The sequence below is a fragment of the Mustela putorius genome, unplaced genomic scaffold (genome assembly GCF_011764305.1).
Source record: "Mustela putorius furo isolate JIRA1106 unplaced genomic scaffold, ASM1176430v1.1 tig00003834_pilon_pilon_pilon, whole genome shotgun sequence".
In the NCBI taxonomy this organism is placed as follows: domain Eukaryota; kingdom Metazoa; phylum Chordata; class Mammalia; order Carnivora; family Mustelidae; genus Mustela; species Mustela putorius.
Window position 1 is genome coordinate 78,879,720 of NW_025421987.1, and position 20,658 is coordinate 78,900,377.

The window sequence follows — 20,658 nt, forward strand, 5'->3', positions numbered from 1 at the left end:
AGGTCACACAAACCATGACTGTGGATCACATCACAAAATTCAAAGCTTCACTACCTTTGAATCCTGTAACTGCTAACACACACAGACCCCTCTCTTTTACTTTCATCTACTCCGTTTTTCTAACGAAACAGGTATTCGTGGCCATCTCAAATTACTCATACTTCTCAGCATCCTTCAATCGTCATCATATTTCCTGGACCAGATCTATGTTCCCTCCACTTTGATGCAAGTCTACTGATACAAACAACAAATGCCGTGATTCTGACACTCACTCCAAATAGCCTTGCCATTCCCACTCAAGCCCTGTCACTTATGTAAGCCCCAAATTATAATGGTATCTAACATCATTCTGCCCTCCTTCTGAGCCATTTGGTAATCATTTTATTATGCCTTTAACACCCTGTTAAATTTTCCATCATGGATTTAAAAAAAAAATTCAACTTTCCTCAAAGAACCCATCTCACCAAAAGCCTCTCAATCTCGGGTTGAGATCACTTCTCTGATAAAAGTTATTAGTACTTCTTGACTTTTTGTTTACCTCAAAATCTTTATTTATCCTATTGTTCTGTGCTGACTTTCTGAAGAAGTTTAAAAAAAAAAAAAGCTACAAACAAGAAAAAAATTGTACCACAGAATTTGTTGGGTCTCCTGTGATATACTACCATATCATTAGCAAAAATTACTAACCTTTCTTTGGGAATTTAATACAGAGGCTAACAGAAACAAGAGCTTTTTCTCTGCCCCAATAATAAGCACCTTTAAATAGACAAAGAAATAAATATTCCATTTAAAAGAGCAAAAAAACCTATTAAATATTTACCAAATTTATATGACTAAACAGTATTCTATCGAAAGACACAAAGATTGAGCAAAGGAAAATAATGGATTGGTATTGTATTGTTTTGCAACATGTGGCTATCCATCTGAAAAGTGGGCACACGTTTTACAACAGACAAAAATAAATTCCAGATAAAAAATAAATAAATAAATTCCAGATATATTTAATATTTGGATAATTTAAATAAATGTGTGTGTCCATGTACCTAACACACACATACTTCACACATACGCCTTAACAAAACATTGAGGCTACATGTCCAATATAGAGAACAGAAAAAGTCCTTTTTTAACCAAGACTAGAAACTCAAAAAACTATGCAAGAAAAGACAGCTATATCTGAGTACATAAAGATTTACTAGTTTATCAAAGAAATACATATCAAAGTGACAATGAGTAAAATTACACACTGTAAAATTGGTAAATATTTAAAAGATCTAGAATGCCTATTTCAGACAGAAATGTGGGGAAGGCTATTTCCCTATATTTCAATTGAAGATGTGAAAAAGCCCTTTGGAAAACAATCTGTCAACCTCTGTTACAAGTGAAAATATTAGACTAAATCATAAGAATTTGTTATTTTGTTGTTAAAATGGTCAGTCAACAAATATACATCCCTACAACCTAGAGAAATAAAATATAAGTTCCTAAGGACACTTGTTTTAGAAACATTGTTTTTTTAGTGGAAAAAAAGGGGAAACAGAAATAAAGTAAATGTTCATTAAAAGAGGAGTACCAAAATAAGACTATAGTATATTCATAATATTCATGTACTACACAATCATTAAAAGTAATAAACTATTGGGGGGACAAAGAGAAAGAGTTTCCTTTCATGTATAAAATGTAAATAATCATATTTACGTATTTAAATATAATGTATAAAGGAAAAAATATTTTTATAAAATTATTTTTGTTATTGCTAAAGTTCTACTTTTGACTTTTTGAATTTAAAACACTTTATTATCAATCACCACCAAATCCGATGGGTTTTCATACTCCTCGATCTCCACTCCTGGCCATTTTCAGCATTTAAGAAAATCACAACTCGTCCTTGAACTTTCCACAGCTGGCTTCCTGACTCGTCCTCTTTCCTCTCTTGAACCCATTTTTCTTCCTGCCCTAACATATGTACAGCCTTTTTAGCCTTCTGATCTTCTGTCTACTGTCCCAACTAAGAGTCTCAAACACTCTAAAGAATTAGAAAATACCTCTCCTATTATGTGCCACTCCACACATCCTGATCTCTCCCACTCAAGGAATTCAGTTCCAGCTGACCGATGCACACATCTATTTATATGCCTTCTTGGAATCTCGTAATTCAGTATTATCTGAGGCAACTTATATCCCTATACTCCCAAATTTGTTTCTCCTCTTGCCCATAATTACCACTGATTCTACCACTCACAACACCTGAAACTTTAGTATCCTATTGGATGTAACTTCTTAACCTCAGTTTTTACCTGGAACTTTATAGAATCCATCTCCTATTACTGTAAAGCAGCACTTTCAGCCACGCCTTTCTTTCTACAGTACCTGCCACCTGTATTACTACATTAGCCTCAGAGTCTCCTAGGTCTCTTCCTATTACCTTCTGACACCAAGGCATAAACCATAACTGATTGATTATATATTTATTTACTGCTACTTAATAACTTCCACATTTCACTCCAAAGAGATTGGCCAGGCACTTAAGCTCCCCCTCTGTGATCTCAGAGCATCTAGCCGTAGGACTTGAATCCACCCTACTCCTCAGGAGCATATATTCAGGGTGTAGCATTCTAAATCCCCTGCTTTTTCTTCAGTTCTTCGTTCCAACTGTAGGTGCTCAAATTCTTCTATTCTTCAAATGTCACCTCCTTATGAAGCCTATTCAAATACCAACATCACAGTTGGGTGTTTTATTTTTCTGAAAACTCGGCAGTAGCAAAAGAGTATCAGACTAGAAATTAGAATGTTGATGGCTTCTTTCAAATGCTACTGCTTTTGACATCTGGACAACAAACCAAGTTCCAGAGCCCCAGTTTCTTGTTCTGTAAAATAGGAATAAAATTAACCTACACACCTCACAGGTAGGTAAGAATGTAAGGAAGATCAATTATAAGTGTTAATGCTGCCATTGTATCACCTTTTATTATGCATGCTTGTTTTTCCACCACAAATTATAAATATTTTAAAAAACAGTCTACACTTTATATCTAGCACCCATCACATAGTAGCTATTCAAATGTCTTTTTTTTAAATTTCATGTCATAAAACATAACACTCCCATTCCAGCATGAGAAATATAATCCATGCCCAATTTATATATACTCATGCACTGATTAAAAAAAAAAAATCCACATGGCATTTCTGGACCTCTGATTTAGTTCACCTGAAACCCAATTAGTTATCTGATGGGTGGGGACCCTTTAAAATGGCTGATAAATAACTAAATAATCAAAGAACTCCAAAAATTTTACAATATATAATATGTAAATAATACAAAGTACCCGTGTGAGGTGACTGGTCATGGTGGTTTATTATCCAATCCAACAAATTTATCCAGCATTCATAGTTGAGCATTAGTGTTTTAGTTTACCTTAGAATTGTAAATATTGACATCATGGCTATTTCAGTGACACAAGACAACAGATTAAAAAAAAATGAATATACAAGAGAAACATTAATTCATTAAGCTGAAAGATTCTGTTTTTTCCTCCTTATACAAAAGCAAAATTAATGATGGGCAGTGTTCATCAAAATTCAAAATAAAATGGAAAGGAGAACGGAAACAACACTACAGAAACCTGTAAATCATATACTACAAGAACTTGAAGTCCTTGAGTTACCCCTGAAAACCATGTTGTATCTTAAACCATGTAACATCTTACACCAGGAAACACAAAAGCTACCTAAAATTAGTAGGGTCTTGTCTGAAGGCCATAAGAACCAACGGGAACAGACACTCGCTAGCGAAAAATTGAAGAATCTGAACATCAATACAAAAATTATTAAAAATCTAAAACGCAAATATACTTATTTAAATCCATGAGTTCACAGGTTATATAACACAACTGGCTAGTATTTCTTGGCATTTTATTATTTCACAAAAAAACTGCTCTCGTATCTAGTATCACATCTGCTCTTAGATATAGTCCATATCCACATATATGGATATGACACACTTGCACACACCTGTAATTCATTTTTAAATCTAAACTTACAAACTCTGTAAAAATCATCCAGTCATAAACTTTAAACTACTCTTGCTATGGTGCCTAGTAAAGCTTCAATGGTTACTGATAAAAAACCTTACTAAGAGTCTGACTCTTAAAATAATGGCTGAATGCCAAGAACAAGTAGCACCAAAATAAAGTCACAAGTAACTGGGCCATATTATGGATTAAGGAGGATATGGGTAAAAAAGGAAAGAATGAGTTAGACAGGAATTATGAACAGCAGTTGATGAGAAGCAAATTACTGTGTGTGTTCATTTAAAAAAAAAAAAAAAAAGCTCACCCTGTATGTGATGTTGCTGAGTCCCATAAACAAACATCAGGCAGCATGATGTAATAGAAAGAGTCCTGGACTGAGCGAGGGGACCTCTGTTCTAGTCCAAGGCCTCAGTTCCTCATCTGTAAAATGAGGGTGCTGAATTAGAGATCTGAGAGGGCTCCTCTAGCTTTAACATTGAGGGAGTCTATGGACAAACTCAAGAAGCAGCAATAAAATGTAGGACTTTTGTTAACAGTGAGGTTTACCTGTTAACATTGGAAACAATGGGTGGGAACAGAGATGAAAACAATGTTCATAAAATTTTGAACTTCAAATGGCAATTACTTTATAATTTTTAACTGCTAGAAAGGTTTTTACAATATACCAGCCTTAGCAGCATTATCATCTAAACGAGTGACCAAATTCTGACCTGAAAAACCGTATTCACCTTTGGTCTGCCCGACAGCCCAAGTAAACCTAGAAAACAGTGCAGAAAACACCTTTTGTCTAATAATTATGTTAAGTGATAAAGTGCCTCACAAGTGTCTCCAATTAACTAACTGAACAAAAAATAAAATGACACGAAAAAATGATTAGAGTAAATTAAACAATTATTTAATTTTAATATGCAATAAAATAATTATGCTTGTGATATCCTTCTTTGTTAATGAGCATATATTCCCTATGCATAATAATTTTTTGTTGTTGTTGTTAACTGGTAATTCTTTTCCCAATGACACTTTAAAAAGTGTTAAGTTCTCTACACTGAAAGAAATCAAGCTTCTACCAGTAAATAATAGAAAGACGCTGGTGTCTCAAAAAATTGGTTGTTGTCTAACTGCAATTACCAAAATAACATTAATTACCTGGTCTGAGTAAATACTTCAGGGTCTAATAAACTGAATATTGAATCTAATAAACTGAATACTATGTTTTTAAGTTCATACATCAGCTGACATTCTACTATTTATTTATTTATTACTTACAAGAATCCTATGGTTCTTACCTGGCAGACTTAAACTCCAAAGATCTAAGAACCGATAAACCTATCTCCACAACCAAGGTCTGTCACAAACCTACTCTTTTTAAGAATGTAATCTGTTATCTTTTAAAGGCTAAAAATATACAATGAAACATTCAGTGAAAAAACACTTAAAAAAAAAAAACTTGTTTTTTAAAGCCTGTTTTATGCAAACTACCTAAAGTGATTATAAAATAACTTGGCATACAGGCGATTCCATTAATTATTCATTTGAGCATTTCACCTTGGCAATATACTGCCTAGTAAGTTATTCAGAATCACTAATAAAATTCTCTCTGGTTGGCAGAAACAAAGGCAAAAATAAAGCAGTCTTGATGGCAATGAAATTTGTTCTTGGTTAGTCTTAAAATGGTTGTGATATCTATGTATCTTTGAGATAAAAAAAAAATCTGTGGAACAAACTTTTTCTTTAAAATGAAATTATTTTTTATTTTAATTTAGGTATTTTGATTTATAATCCTAATGAGCTGATTAAAATAAACTTACACCTAATGGCAAACAACAGAAATCAGGATGGATATGCAAAGCATATTTAGGGTTCTATTTTAAGCATGAGCTGTTTCCAGAAATTTTTTCCATCTACCTAACCACCCCCATGACTTTTTTCAGAGAGACTTAAACACTTAGCTTATTTACTGACAAAAATACTACAAATAATAAAATTCTGTAAGCCATATTATTTTTAGCCAGTATTATACAGACGTAAAAACCAGCTCCTGCAAAAATTCAGGACTGAACTACTGACTTGGGTAAATTTCTCCTCTAGGAAGGGTTGGCACCAAGATCAGCAGGAGCTAAAGGAGAATTTGAAATTTAAATAACTAGTTGGTACATCACATGAAGCCCACTAGATTGTTCCTAACTAAATTTCTATTTGTAGAACATCAACACATTTGTAATTCTTTCCACCACTTATGTAAGTCATCACATGGTATAATCTGCTCAAAGACCAAAATACCTCATTCAGTTATCAATAATATAGAATTCTTGGAACACTATAAATGGCTAGAGCTGAGCACAACATAGCAGCACAAATGCTTTGAAAAAGTTATAGTATCTAGAAATGGTAATTCTTTTTATTACTGCAATACAACTGGAGACGAAAAAAAAAAAACAAAGGGCTAAAAATAAGTCCAACTCAGACTATTTTGGTTACTAAGAAAACATGAAGCCTTTATAACATCATGCAATTTCATATAACTTTTTATTTTCTAAAATATATTTAATAACTGCTTAGTTTTGTTGGAAATTCTTGTTTCAGGACTGGGGAAGAAAAAAGCTACCAATAAGAAAGAAACTGAGTTGATCAAATGAATGGCTAAAAATCTCACATCTCATTATTACAATTTGTAATTAATAATTTGTAATTATTAATATTGTTTTACTTTTCTCTCATCCTCACCTACTTAAGATTTATTCTGATATATATATTTTAAAAGTCTAGCCTATCAGAATAGATTTCCTAAGGGTATATAAGGATAAGAAATGAATTAGTATTTTATAAATGTTATACTTAATATTGGGTATTATATTTTAATGGCACTATACCAATCTTTCCAAGTGTTATAAAGAACCACAAAATTCTGGAACAATGATATTTATTTGCCTTTTAACCAAACAACTCATTAACATACTATGACCACATTCCTAAAATACAGGTTTTTAAAAACAAATTCTAAATAATACATGATAATAAAAATAATTTCAAAAACCCAAATTCTAATTTAACCTGGCTAACAATTCTAGCATAAAAATTATGCAGCATTCTTCTTTTGATAAATGAATACAACATACTTAGAAAAAATGCATCCTAAGCCAAAATTCATAAATGACAACTGGTCAATTTAAAAAATGGAAAGAGATTCTAATACTTGTCTCTAATACGATTTTCAAAAACTTGTTCAAAATAAGCAACCCAAGGGATTCCATCTCCCATTAATCATACTTGACTCTAAGCATACTCTAATTATGTATCGATCCCCTCAGAATTTATGTATTATAAATGATCTTAATGAGCCTTTGCTATATCACTTTGAAGTAATCAAATTATTTGTGTGGGTATTGTCTTCTCACTTTTATTGTTCATTTTCATTTCTGTATCTTTCTGTATCCTAAGAAGTTCGGAGCTCAGTGTACAGGCACAAAAATGACAGTCATAAACTTAATTTTTAGTATTTTCATATAAAAAATATCAATTTTCATTAGATTACTAACAACCTATTATCAAATAGGAAACTGATTAAGAAAAATACTACCTACTATTATTTTTATAATTTTATTGTGAACAATTTTATACACGCAGAAAACACTTAAAAAACTGTACAGAAGTATTCACACGGCCACCACTAGGATTCAGAATTAACATTTCCTTTTGTCTTACCATTCCCTCAATTGATCTAACTACTGAAGCATTTCAAAGTAAGTTGCAGATCCATATACTTTCCCTATATAAACTTCAGCTTCTCTTAACTATTTACAGTAAAGCACTTAATACAGTGTTTGTTTCAAAGGAAAAGTTTACATAATATACAATGGATAGATATTAGGTTTACCATTCAAAGATATTCTCGAGTAACCCATATCCCTAACAGGACACAGGGTATTACCATCACCCTAGAAAGTTCTCATATGCCCATTCCTGCTTAAACCCTGTCTCTAACACCCATGCATCCTTTTTTCTTAGCCCTGCCAACTACTTTTTTTAAAAACATTAATTTTGCCTGCCCCACCCTAACACACAATAGGTAAATTTGCCTGTTTTTAGGACATGATAGAAATGGTATTATCGGGGCGCCTGGGTGGCTCAGTGGATTAAGCCGCTGCCTTCGGCTCAGGTCATGATCTCAGTGTCCTGGGATCGAGCCCCGCATCGGGCTCTTTGCTCAGCGGGAGCCTGCTTCTCTCTCTCTCTCTCTCTCTCTCTGCCTGACTCTCCGCCGACTTGTGATCTCTCTCTCTGTTAAATAAATAAATAAAATCTTAAAAAAAAAATGGTATTATCATTATGCCCTAATTTTACATAAGGCTATGTTTACCAGCATTCTGTTTCAGGAATTACTCCCAAGTTGCTGCCAGTATCAAGACTCTGTTCCTCTCTATTGCTCAGCAGTGTTGGGTTGTATGTACACAGCAGTTTATCTATTTTCTTGTTGACAGACATCTGAAATGTTTCCAGTATAGGGGTCAGCCACATATTTGGCACCGTTTCTATACAGAATCTGGTATTCCACCATTGTGGTTCTTTCTTTTGCAGGATTTCCTCTCTCTTCCTCCTGCTGGACTCCCATCACTCTACAGCTGCTGTGGTATTTCTGAATTTGATATGATTCCTCAAGCCAGTAAAGACAGCAAACAAGCCAGGAGAAGCCTGCCTGAAGCAAAACACCAGCAAGATGAGTTAAATTCACCCAAGGGCCATTCCTTCTTCTTTTGTTGTTGTTGTTAAAGGAACTGCTTCAAGTCCAGTTCCTACTTTTGTTTGCTCTACAGTGTCCACATGTTTTTTTCACATACCATCCAGAGGCTGTATTCACAATCAGTGGGAGGATTTGTCCAGGAGGAGCCACTACTTCATTTTTAAAATTATAACTCCCTATTTTTCCACTTCAGAAAAACTATTCTTTCTTTCTTTTCCTCAAGGGCTTGACTAATCTAGTCCCTTTCGATCCAGAGTCAAACTAAACCAAGAAAAGGTTTCTGGGAGTGGGAGATGTTGAGAGCTGGAGGAGGGAATACTGTGATTCTGTCCATGAACCAATCCAAGTTCCAAAGGCAACCCAAGACATGTATGTAGAACACACCCAAAGAAGTTAAGGTTTTGAGACCCTTGACATTAGCCACTCTTCAGATCCCACACTAACCCTGAGTGGTACATGCAAGGAGTAGGCCCATAGCAGCACAGCAAAGCCTCTGAACACCGAACTGGCATTGGAGGCTGACACTGCCATGCTACACACAAGGAGAGCTAACCACGCGGATCACCTGCTTTACTTAAAAAACAAAACCCGCAACATTCATAAGATACAATCCAAAATTATTTAACATACCCAGGATCAGGAAAATCTGACCAATTCACACACACACACAAAAGACCAGAATGCGACACCAATCTTGAGATTATTCAGATGTGAGAATTAGCAAACAAAAATGTGAAGGCAGCTATTTTAATCCATCCTCCACAAGGTAAAAGTATATTAACAGAAAAGACAGAAGCTCTCAGAAGTATAAAAAGAACCAAATGGAAACTTTACAAGTGGGAAAAATCAAGGGAAAAAAATGATTTGACAAGTACAAGCACAAAGAACACGAACACTGAATAACTGATTTCAGTTATTCAGTGAAGAAAGAAAATAACACAAACAGATAAGAAAAATATCTAATTTTAATAAAAGAAGAATTTCCCCAAAATTTGCATCTTTAGCACCAAACAGTAAACAAAACACAAAACCTAGACTAAAATCTTTTAAGTCTCATTATTCTATCTTCTTCTGAGATCCTGTGCACGCTCTCATGATTCACCTCTGAAAAACATTCTGATTAGGATACAGAATTTTAAAGAATGCTGGACCACCTGAAGTTCATCTGGTTCAAGTGTTGGTTCTGTAACTATAACAAATGATGAAATGGCATCAATTCTCTGAGCTCTAATTCCTTCTTTGTAAAATTTGGACCTACTTAGTAAGGACAACTTACTTAGCTTTATAATGCAGACCTGCTGTTAGAGAAGGCAGGTAGTTAGGCCCTAACAGGATACCTGGAGGTCAGCAGCAAGGGAGTCACAGCCAGCTGTGGGGAACATCAGAGGCCTGCCTGGCCACACTCCACATGAAACCTGATCAAACCAGACAGGCCCACGCTGGTGGATGCCACCACAGGGAAAGAAACCACTGACCCAATGACGAAGAAAATTCACAAAACCCTCATCCCCACTCCAAGTAATGGATATTCTAACCCCTAGTTAACAACCTTCAATAAAAGACAGAAACCCAACCCCACCCCACACCCGCCCCTGCCCTGGCCCCAGAGCATGCAGCCCACATGCTCCAGCTTCCTCCCATCCCAACTCTCAAATCTCCAGAGTTGAGTTAAACAGACTTTCTTGTTTGTGTCATTCACCCCCTGTGTTGTGTTTCTGTCGCTGAATTCTTTCCTGTGACAAGACCAAGAACCTTTGGTGAAAGCACCTTAGGAACACAGGCTGGGTCTCCCGCCCCCGTTCACCTGGCAACACCATGATCTAATTCTAGGAATGCTCTAAAGGTCATTCCTGTTTCCCCAGGCCTTAGCATTAGCCAAGTTCTTCAATGCTCTGATTACTTGTTTCTGGCAGATAGGAGAACCCACAGGTCAGGAAGCTATGACTAGCAAAGTCTAGGGCAACACTGTCAACACACATACAATGTAAGCCAATGCAAACTACATTATATAATCCTAAATTTCTAGTAGTCACATGAAAAGGATAAAGAGAAACAGGGGGCAATTATTCTAAGAATATATTTTACTTAACCCAGTATACAACCCAATAAAATACATTATATATATATATATATACATATATATGTATACATATATATATATTTAACCCAAATGGAATTTCTTATAATTAATATTTCAAAATCAAGATTATACCTTGTCTTCAAAATCTAGCATGTATTTTATCTTTACAGCACACCTCAGCTATGACTAATCATATTTCAAGTATTCAATACCACACATCGCTAGTAGCCGCAGGTCCAGATATGGAGGTGGAAGGACAAGGGAAAGGGACACAATGGCAAACAAGGGCCATGGTGTCTGGATGAGTCACAGAACACACACACGCACACACACAACTACAGACTGATGGTGATAAAAAGGATAGTCCTACATGGCAAGAAGATCAGAGAAAGTTTGTTTTTTGAAACAAATTTACATCTCTACGAGGAGTAGAGCCCACTTTAAGGGGAGGAAAAAGATATATAAATGACTTCCATTTCAAACTACCTGAATTTAAAGTATTTCTTTTTATGACAGCTACTGTCTACTTCATCCTATACACAACTGTGGGGAAGAAATATCATGTAGGGAATATATTAAAAGGCATTATAAAACAAAATACTTCTCAATTAAATGGTTTTAAAGATTTAGGGAAGGAAATATACATCAAAAGTAGACAATATTAACATCAAAGGTTTTTTTGTGACTTAGTTTCTGAAATTTCGGCCAAAATATCAAATCCCTGCTTTGAATGAAAGCAACAAAAAGTCTTAAGTAAATTTACAAATACCGAAAGCTCTCTATATTTTTAAAACAGATATAATTTCTATTGTTTTGGACAGTATAACGATTTTATTCCTTAACTGTTTCTCACGCAAAAAAAAAAAATAAAAATAAAGGTGATCTTTGTGAGAACCTAGGCTCCCACCCTAGTTTCATCTTTCCACAGTTTCAATCTTCTCAGAATTGCAGATATACTCAGGAAAGGACTGTGAAAACAAGACCTGGTTCAGAGTGGACTTTACGATTTATTATCTATGTGATTATGAACAGGAATAATGGATTCCTCATCTATAAAACAGAGATATTAACAATCTCGCAAGGTTACAGAGAGATTTAAGCAAGATGTTTACTAACACAGAACATTCACTACACCTTCCATTTCTGGTCTGACTTTTATGTACTTTATCATTTATCAAAAAACTTAAATGAATCAAAATGTTTTTCAGTGTCTCCTACACATTTAAATTATTTCTGTGTAATGTGTTCTAAATTCGCAAACCCTTATGTTCCTAAGTCATTTTTTTTTTAAAGATTTTATTTATTTATTTGACAGAGAGAAATTACAAGTAGATGGAGACGCAGGCAGAGAGAGAGAGAGGGAAGCAGGCTCCCTGCTGAGCAGAAAACCCGATGCGGGCCTCGATCCCAGGACCCTGAGATCATGACCTGAGCCGAAGGCAGCGGCTTAACCCGCTGAGCCACCCAGGCGCCCCCTAAGTCATTTTTTAAAAATATCAGACTATAGGGGCGCCTGGGTGGTCAGTCTGGTAAGTGTCTGACTCCTGTTTTTGACTCAGGTCAGGACCTCAGGGTCATTAGTTCAAGCCCTGCACCACTGGGCTCTGCACTGGGCTCAGCACTGTTGGTGGAGTCTATTTAAGAGTCCCTCTCTTCTGCAGTCTCCCTCTGCCTCTTCTCCACACTCTCTCACTCTTAAAGTATCAGACTATAATGAACTCAAAATGATCCCATTAAACATCTGAATAAAAATAAACATCAAATCAGACTGTCTTTTATATAATATAGTGATATAAGAACTTTAGCATCTTTTTCTTTTTTAAAAAAAGGTCTTCCTTACAGGAGGAAAACAGCAATCAGAGGGAAGAAGAGAAAATAGTCAATGAGCAGGACCTCTATTCCAATGAGCCGAGGGAAAACAATCCAAAGATATGACTGAAAGCATAAAAGGGGCCAACAAGGAGAAGAGAACAAACAGTACACCTATTAAAACCAAAAATTCCTGTCTTTTACATACCAGACTTTACTAAATTAATTTCTTTTGGGAGCAAAAAATTAAAAATTAAGAAACAACAACAACAATAACAACAAAATGCATTACTATGCACTAGAAAGATACTTGGATTGATGAAAGAAAGGAGCAGTGGAAATAAAAAGAGACTCCTAACCGTTTCAATACACCCAAGAAACTTGCAATGGCCTGTAGGCTTCAAATTTTATGGCTATCTTGCTAATATGAAAGCATGTGGCCCAACCGAGAATATGTTAGAACCTAGTAAGACTGAATTTAACATAGTCTGGGTAGTTTGAGAAGTTGGAAATACTTAGAAATAAGGCCAGAAAACAATCAGAAATAGGACACTTTTTGTTTTAATGTTATTCCATCAACCACCCATCCTTCTACCTCTATGTGGGTTTTAAATTCTTGTTCTCACTCTATTCCGAGTCCCTTGAGGTAAGAAAAGAGCTAGGTTTTGTTTCTGACTGCATGGTGCCTATATTAAGAATCTATGAAACGGACACCAAAATTATGTGAAGCATGAAGATAAATTTTTAAATAACAAAAACAACCCACCATAACAAGTTCTACTACAACATTTAATGTAAGACTTAAATCCACTTTCTTTGACTTTCAGATGATAGATAACCAGTCTTTCAGGTCCCATTTTAGTTATAGAAGCCTCAACATTATGTAACATCATCCAATGGTAAAAATACAGGAGATCAATAAAATATAACTCCAACATGTATATGCTCTCCTTTTCTGAGTTTATCTTTTTTTTGTTGTTTTTAATAGAAGATAAACTAGACGTTCTCAAAGAGACAACTGCTCAGACATATACAAAGGCATAAGCCCTTCTGAAAGAAATTGAGCCTGTGCGTATTTTCAGCTTCATCCATTAAGGGGGGAAAAATACCCTAGAGACTAAAGAGTTTTTCAAGATATCCATTTTACTACTGATTTGAAAATTAGTTCTCCAGGGGCATAAATTCTCAATCAAAAGAAAATACTTCACACAATGCCATCTATATGGTAATGCCATTCGTTCTTCACATTTAATAACACCACTTCAAAATTACAGGACAGTGAGATGATAAATAACGACAATAAACTTCTCTACAACAAAAAGAACAAATGAATTTACAGATAATATGATTAAAAAGTAGAAAGTAAAAGAGGGACGCCTGGAGGGCTCAGTTGGTTAAGCATCTGCCTTTGGCTCAGATCATGATCCCAGGGTCCTGGGATGGAGTCCCACACTGGGCTCCCTGCTCAGTGGGAAGTCTGCTTCTCCCTCTGCCTAGTGCTTCCCCCTGCTTGTACACTCTCTCTCACAAGTAAATAAACAAAACCTTTTAAATACAGAAATTCTTTTTTAAAAAAAAGTAGATAGTAAAAGGGAACAGAGATCACTGCTTCTTAGGAGCTACTTGGGAGGGTCACAACTCTTTGGGGCCTTATCTTCAATCTAGGAAGCCACAACTTTTATCAGTTCTCAAGTTCTGGTTTTATCAGATAATCAAGTTCTGGGTGAACAGATGTTAACAAAACACACTAGAGCAACGTGAGAACAAGAAGAATGATCTACTGATTCACACTGAGAAACACAACTGCAGCCTGGAGTATTCACTAACGCACACGTGCTGGTGGCACCCGGTCCACATCTCACCACTCAATTTCCTTAGGAACTAAGCAGGTTCTTTCCACAACACCTGAGGGTCAGCTCTGGCCACAGGTTAGGTCAGGCAGGAGTTGCCAAGGAGCTGACGCCCTCCCCACCCCACAGCATAACTCCACCAATAGGGAATGAGAGTTTATAGACAAACAACTACAGCTTCATTGGCCCTGGAGTGCAACAACTCAGAGGCATTGTTCTATTCCATCTCCCAAGGTACAGGATGTAAGCCCCAAAAGTCCACAACAGTAACCTAACTCTTTAAGGCAGCTGTCCTGGCCTCTTTGTCGCTTACTTTCCCACCACTCCCCACTCCCACAGGAACTTTCTGGGTTCACTTTTCAAGTAAAACAGTTCTTTCAAGGGTCTCATTCCACTGAAATCAAATCTAAGACAACTGGTCAGCATGGTTATTTTTTCTTAGTAGGAAAATCTTACTGTTAAGCCAAATTAATTTTAAGAAGTTGTGGGATAACTATAAAATCACAAAAAGAGAAAATAGGAGATCTAAAGAACGGGTCAAAAAAAAGACATTTTTTTGAAAATAAGGATCTATCTTTTGAATAGTTCAAAGTAGAAGATACACAAACAGCTAAAACATATAAACTGATGCAAATTAGAACTACAGTGACATACCATTTCTCATCTATCAGATTAAATACACACAGACATACACACACGCCCAGAAAGTTCTGACTATACACTGTTTGCAAGTGAGTAAAAAGGCAACCTCACACACTGCTGGAAGGAATTTAAGATGCCATAATGTCTAAGGGAATTTGGCAAATTGCCTTAAAAAATGCATATTTATGATCACACCTAAAACTCCCATTCTTGAAACAGATATGGTACATCCATGTAAAAGACGATCACACAACCATGAAAAGGAATGAGGACTGACTCCATACAGTGCTATAAGATGATCTCCAATATGAGTATATACGTGGGTTTGCTAATTTTTTGAAACTAGCAATTACAGATAAAAATCGGTTACCTAGAAGGGGAGTAAGAAAATAAAAATGTACCTTATTTTGAAGTAGCATAAATGTTTTATATATAATTACAAAACAGAACTATCAAAATATTTAAATTCTAAATACTAAAAATAAAATGAAATAAAAGGACCTTACTATATAACATGAAATATTAAATTTCATATTCCAAATATTTATTTCATAAAATGAAATAAATGAACCTGACTATATAATAAGATGGCAGAAAAACTGTGGATTTTTCTTCCAAGTGGACTTACTTCAAGTACTATAAAAGTAATACTTTGACTGTAAACTTCAGTGGGACACAGGCCAAAATTCAGGAATCATATTAGTGCTACTGGTTTAAATATAGAAATACATATTAAGATAAAAATCAGTATTATATATGACAGTTCTATATGCATTTTATATATTTTAACTCACAGGTTTCACTTATATAGTCTGTATTTTATACTTTAATAATATATGCTATTTTCTATTACATTTATATTTAATAATACATAATATTATAAATATATAGAAGAAAAAAGTTTATGTAAAAGTCAACTTAAAAAGGCTCCTTGGCCAAGACCATTTGAGCATCACAGTAAGAATAAACACTGCAATGCAATACACATATAAAATATTTTAATCCACAGGCCCAATGATACTTTAAAAAAAAAAAAAAAAAAAAAAAAGTCCTCATTGGTCTGCTTTCCCAAGACTCCTAGCAGGAAACAACGCAATAATTTGAAAAGTGATAAATAAAGGAAAGAATCAAGTATTTCGTATGCCTTTCCTGTGCAAACTGTGCCACAGAGTAATCAACTATATGATGAGGAAAGTTTCTCTCTACAGAGATATTACAGGTCATAAATAATGCCTCGATATAATTAGGATATCAACATCTTGCATGTTGTCATTGAAATAAGAAATCTGAACAGTGAGCAACAGTGACCTAGTATCACAGAGACAACTAAATACGTACATCTTCATGGAGTACTTAAGGACCTTCTTATGAAATATTCTGTCACCCTGACACCACAAAATAAAGAAAAACCTGAATTAGATTAAGCTTTTAAATATGACTGCTGATTTGCAAAAAAAAAAAAAGCACAAGGGAAAGAGAGGCTTTTTACTATAGGGATGCAATTAACAAAACACAAAATGAGGCACTTCACATGGTAAATAAATTAAAAGGGAAAAAATGCAGTAAGTAGAAGAGAAAGATGTACATACCAACCAAATATAATTATATGGATTTTGTTGTGATTCTGTAGAAACAACTATTTATGAACAAATGAGGAAAACAAACTAAACGGCTATTTAGTAACATTAAGAAATTATTGGATATGATCTCATATCCATTAGAATGTTCACTGTCCAGAAAGAAAGGAAGGAGGGAAGGAAGGGAGGGGAAGGAAGGGAGGGGAAGGAAAGGGGGAAAGAAAGAAAGAAAAGGAACACCACCGAAAGCAGTAAGTGTTGGAGAGAATGTAGAGAAAAGAAAAATCAGAACTCTTGTGTACTTTTGGTGGGCATGGAAAATGGTACAGCCACTCTGGAAAACTGTTTGGAGGTCCCCATATGATCCAAGAGTTTCATTTCTGGGTATACACCCAAAAGAAGTAAAAGAATCTTGAAGAGATATATGCACACACATTTTCACTGCAGCATTATTCACAAAAGCCAAAGACGGAAGCAACCTAAATGTTCAATAACGAATGAATAAAGAAAATATGGTATATGTATATAATGGAATATTCAGCCTTTAAAGAGAAGGAAATCCTGTCACATGCTGCATGCTACAAAACTCATGATCCTAGAGGATATTATGCTAAGTAAGCCAGTCACAAAAGACAAATACTGTGATTCCACTTATACTGTATAAAATAGTTAACATCAAACTCAAAACCAAAAATTAAATAAAATGGTTGTTGCCACCTACTGCCAAGAAGGGGAAATGGGAGGGTTTTGTTCAATGGGTTTCAGTTTTGTAAGATGAAAAAATTCTAAAGAACTGCTGTACAGGGACGCCTGGGTGGCTCAGTTGGTTGGACGACCGCCTTCGGCTCAGGTCATGATCCCGGAGTCCCAGGATCGAGTCCCGCATCAGGCTCCCAGCTCCACAGGGAGTCTGCTTCTCTCTCTGACCTTCTCCTCGCTCATGTTCTCTCTCACTGTCTCTCTCTCAAATAAATAAATAAAATCTAAAAAAAAAAAAAAAAAGAACTGCTGTACAATGAGAATATAGTTAACACTACACTTAAGTATACTAACTGCACACTTAAAAATACTTAAGATAACAACTTTTGTTTTTTACTACAATTTTTCCAAAGTACATTTGAATCCCTTTTCAAATAAAAAATAAATTATAGTCAATTTTTAAAGTGTAAAAATGGTATTGTGGTATATATTTTTAAGTAGTCCGTATCTTACATAGATACATATTAAAATATTTATGAATGAAATGTGGTACATGTATTGGCTCCAAAACAACTGGGGGGGGGGGTAGGGGTGAAAAGAGACATGGAACAATGGGGTTAAAGATGAAACAAACCTGGTGATTACTGCAGCTGGGTGAGAGTTCATTATGCTATTCTGTCTTCTTCAGTGTATATTTGAAAATCCGCTCAATAAAAAGTTAAAATACTAATACACACTTGTTGGCCAATGGCTTCTATTAATCAATGAGATATTTACTGAAAAGAGTATGCAACATTTATTTAGGAAAGTAGCTGTAAATCATAAAGAAGTAAGGTGCAATTAGAGTTAAAATAGCTTGTGCCTAGGCAAGTGAAGAGTAAGCAAAAAAGAGTTATTATGAATCCTCCATCCTTATTTGTATCACAAACAAAGTTGAGGTTGGGGGTGGTAGACAGAAGTTATACATTCCCACAAAACATTGCTTGATGGCATTTTCAGGGGAAAAAAATATAGGATACTATGTAGCACATGTTTCACTAAAAACCTGGGCAACTCTCAGGTTCATGAGAAAACTACCACCAAGAATCAATACCTATAAATGTATTTGCACATCATGCAAATGTGTACAAATGGCTGTGGTGTCCTCAGACCACAAGCAAGTTTTTTTTTGTAATCTTGGCCTTCTTCATCTCTAATGCTGACACTAATTTAGAACCAACATAAATGAACATAAATGTCTGTGATCATGACTTAAAAATTATTTCAGGATTTTTCAACAAAATTGGCAAAGGAGTTGGAAATAATCTGATTTGAAATACAGTCTAAGAGCTGTTCCAGAAAACATCACAATGTATAGTTTCTGTGAGGGGGGACACTGAAAAATTCACTTGAAGATAAGCACTAAGGGGGCGCCTGGGTGGCTCAGTGGGTTAAGCCGCTGCCTTCGGCTCAGGTCATGATCTCAGGGTCCTGGGATCGAGTCCCGCATCGGGCTCTCTGCTTAGCAGGGAGCCTGCTTCCCTCTCTCTCTCTTTCTCTCTCTCTCTCTCTCTCTCTGCCTGCCTCTCCATCTACTTGTGATCTCTCTGTCAAATAAATAAATAAAATCTTTAAAAAAAAAAAAAAAAAGAAGAAGAAGAAGATAAGCACTAAGAAGAGAGCGCCCCGGGGAGCCTGGGTGGCTCAGTGGGTTAAGCCTCTGCCTTTTGGCTCAGGTCATGATCTCAGGGTCCTGGGATGGAGCCCCGCCTCAGTCTCTCTGCTCAGCTGGGAGTCAGCTTCCTAAACCCCCCCCCCCGCTCCCGCCTGTCTGTCTACCTACTTGTGATCTCTAATAAATAAATAAAAAGTCTTTAAAAAAAAATAAAAAGAGCCCCCTGCACACAGCACTAGAACCTCAGATACCCAATAGGCCTGCTTAATGGATTCTCAAGGGGGACATGCCATAAATTGTTAAGGCTCCAACAATCAAGAAAACCAATAGATTTCAAATGTGAACTTCAAACATAAAGCCAAGGACAGGTAATACAAATGATGGCGCTGATTTAGCCCAGAGCTGCTTCTTGCATGAGAAACTGTAATGCTCCAAAGGAAACAGCAGATTTAACATTGGTTACTGAGTCACCCAAGCACCTTAAAGAACCCAGCAAGTGTCTGATAAATTAACGAAGAACCACAGATCCTTCATGCTAGGTAAGGCCGTACAAAAAAATTCTTATTTTCTTCAACATCTGCTATTAACTGCTGAGAGAGAGAGGCAACAGGGAGAGGAAATCTTCCTTTTAAGAACATACTAACAAGTTCATCTTTAAAATGAATCACTTCCTAGGAATATGTCCACAGATAACTCATCTCATTCACTTATCCTGGTTCTAGTTAATTTTTAGCAGCTTTTATTTCAGACTGATACATCTACTATTTCCCACCAAATTCTATGAACCTTTATCAGTTTCTATAGCTACCTCATTTAATGTTTACAATAAAAGTCCAATTAAGTAAAATAATTTAAAATTTTAATAATGTACTATAGAAAATATTTTGAAATAGATCATTAATTCTAAAAAACCCAGAAAGTAAAAATTCATTCTTCTACATTTACTGAACTCTAAAATACATACCAATACCATTTAGATAAGGAATTACTTTTTGTATGGGAGAATCATTCTGATTTTACTTACCAGTAATGACATCACTTAGTCTACAGTGAGAATAATCCTTAAAAATCTAGCCCGATTTTATCATCTAATTTTATAAGTTTCTGCCAAAATCCCAGACATACACAGAAAAGAAAGCAAATCTCAACTCCTACAGAATGGCTTTTCTGCTGTATAATATAGTTCACAGATTTTTATTACACAGAGAAAGGTTGCTAAAATGAGGTTTTTAAATAGTAACAACGGCTCTCCTGAAAATCATTCACTCACTAAAAACAGGTAGACCTTTAGCCATTTAACTGCCCATTATCTCTAAATATTAAGATAAATACAACACGCACAAAGACTATTTTGTAAGATGATTGACAAAACACAAAGAGCTATTACTGATGCTATAACCTCAACATGAAAATTCTATTCACAAAATATAGCCCACTTGTTAAAACAATATCATTGCTATATAATACTTTTCATCCTGGCAACCACAGGCAAGAGGCTAGAAACTCTACGGATAATGGAAATCTCCAAACTAAGGGTTCACCCTTTTCTCTTTAATTAAATAATAAAAATTACCTTAA

The 20,658-nt window shown here is 35.4% G+C and overlaps 1 protein-coding gene across 8 annotated transcripts in view; it reads right to left on the reverse strand.

Moving 5' to 3' along the window:
* The window catches only part of TBL1XR1 (TBL1X receptor 1), a 169,788-nt gene that overhangs the window by 61,176 nt on the left and 87,954 nt on the right, over positions 1–20,658 (reverse strand). Inside the window, exon 1 of one of the 8 annotated variants that reach the window (XM_045088645.1) lies at positions 4,336–4,451. The exons of the other annotated variants lie outside the window; for them this stretch is intronic. The gene's annotated coding sequence lies outside the window, so the exon portion shown is untranslated. Of the gene's footprint in view, positions 1–4,335; positions 4,452–20,658 lie in introns of those variants that run through there. 8 annotated transcript variants of the gene reach the window in all.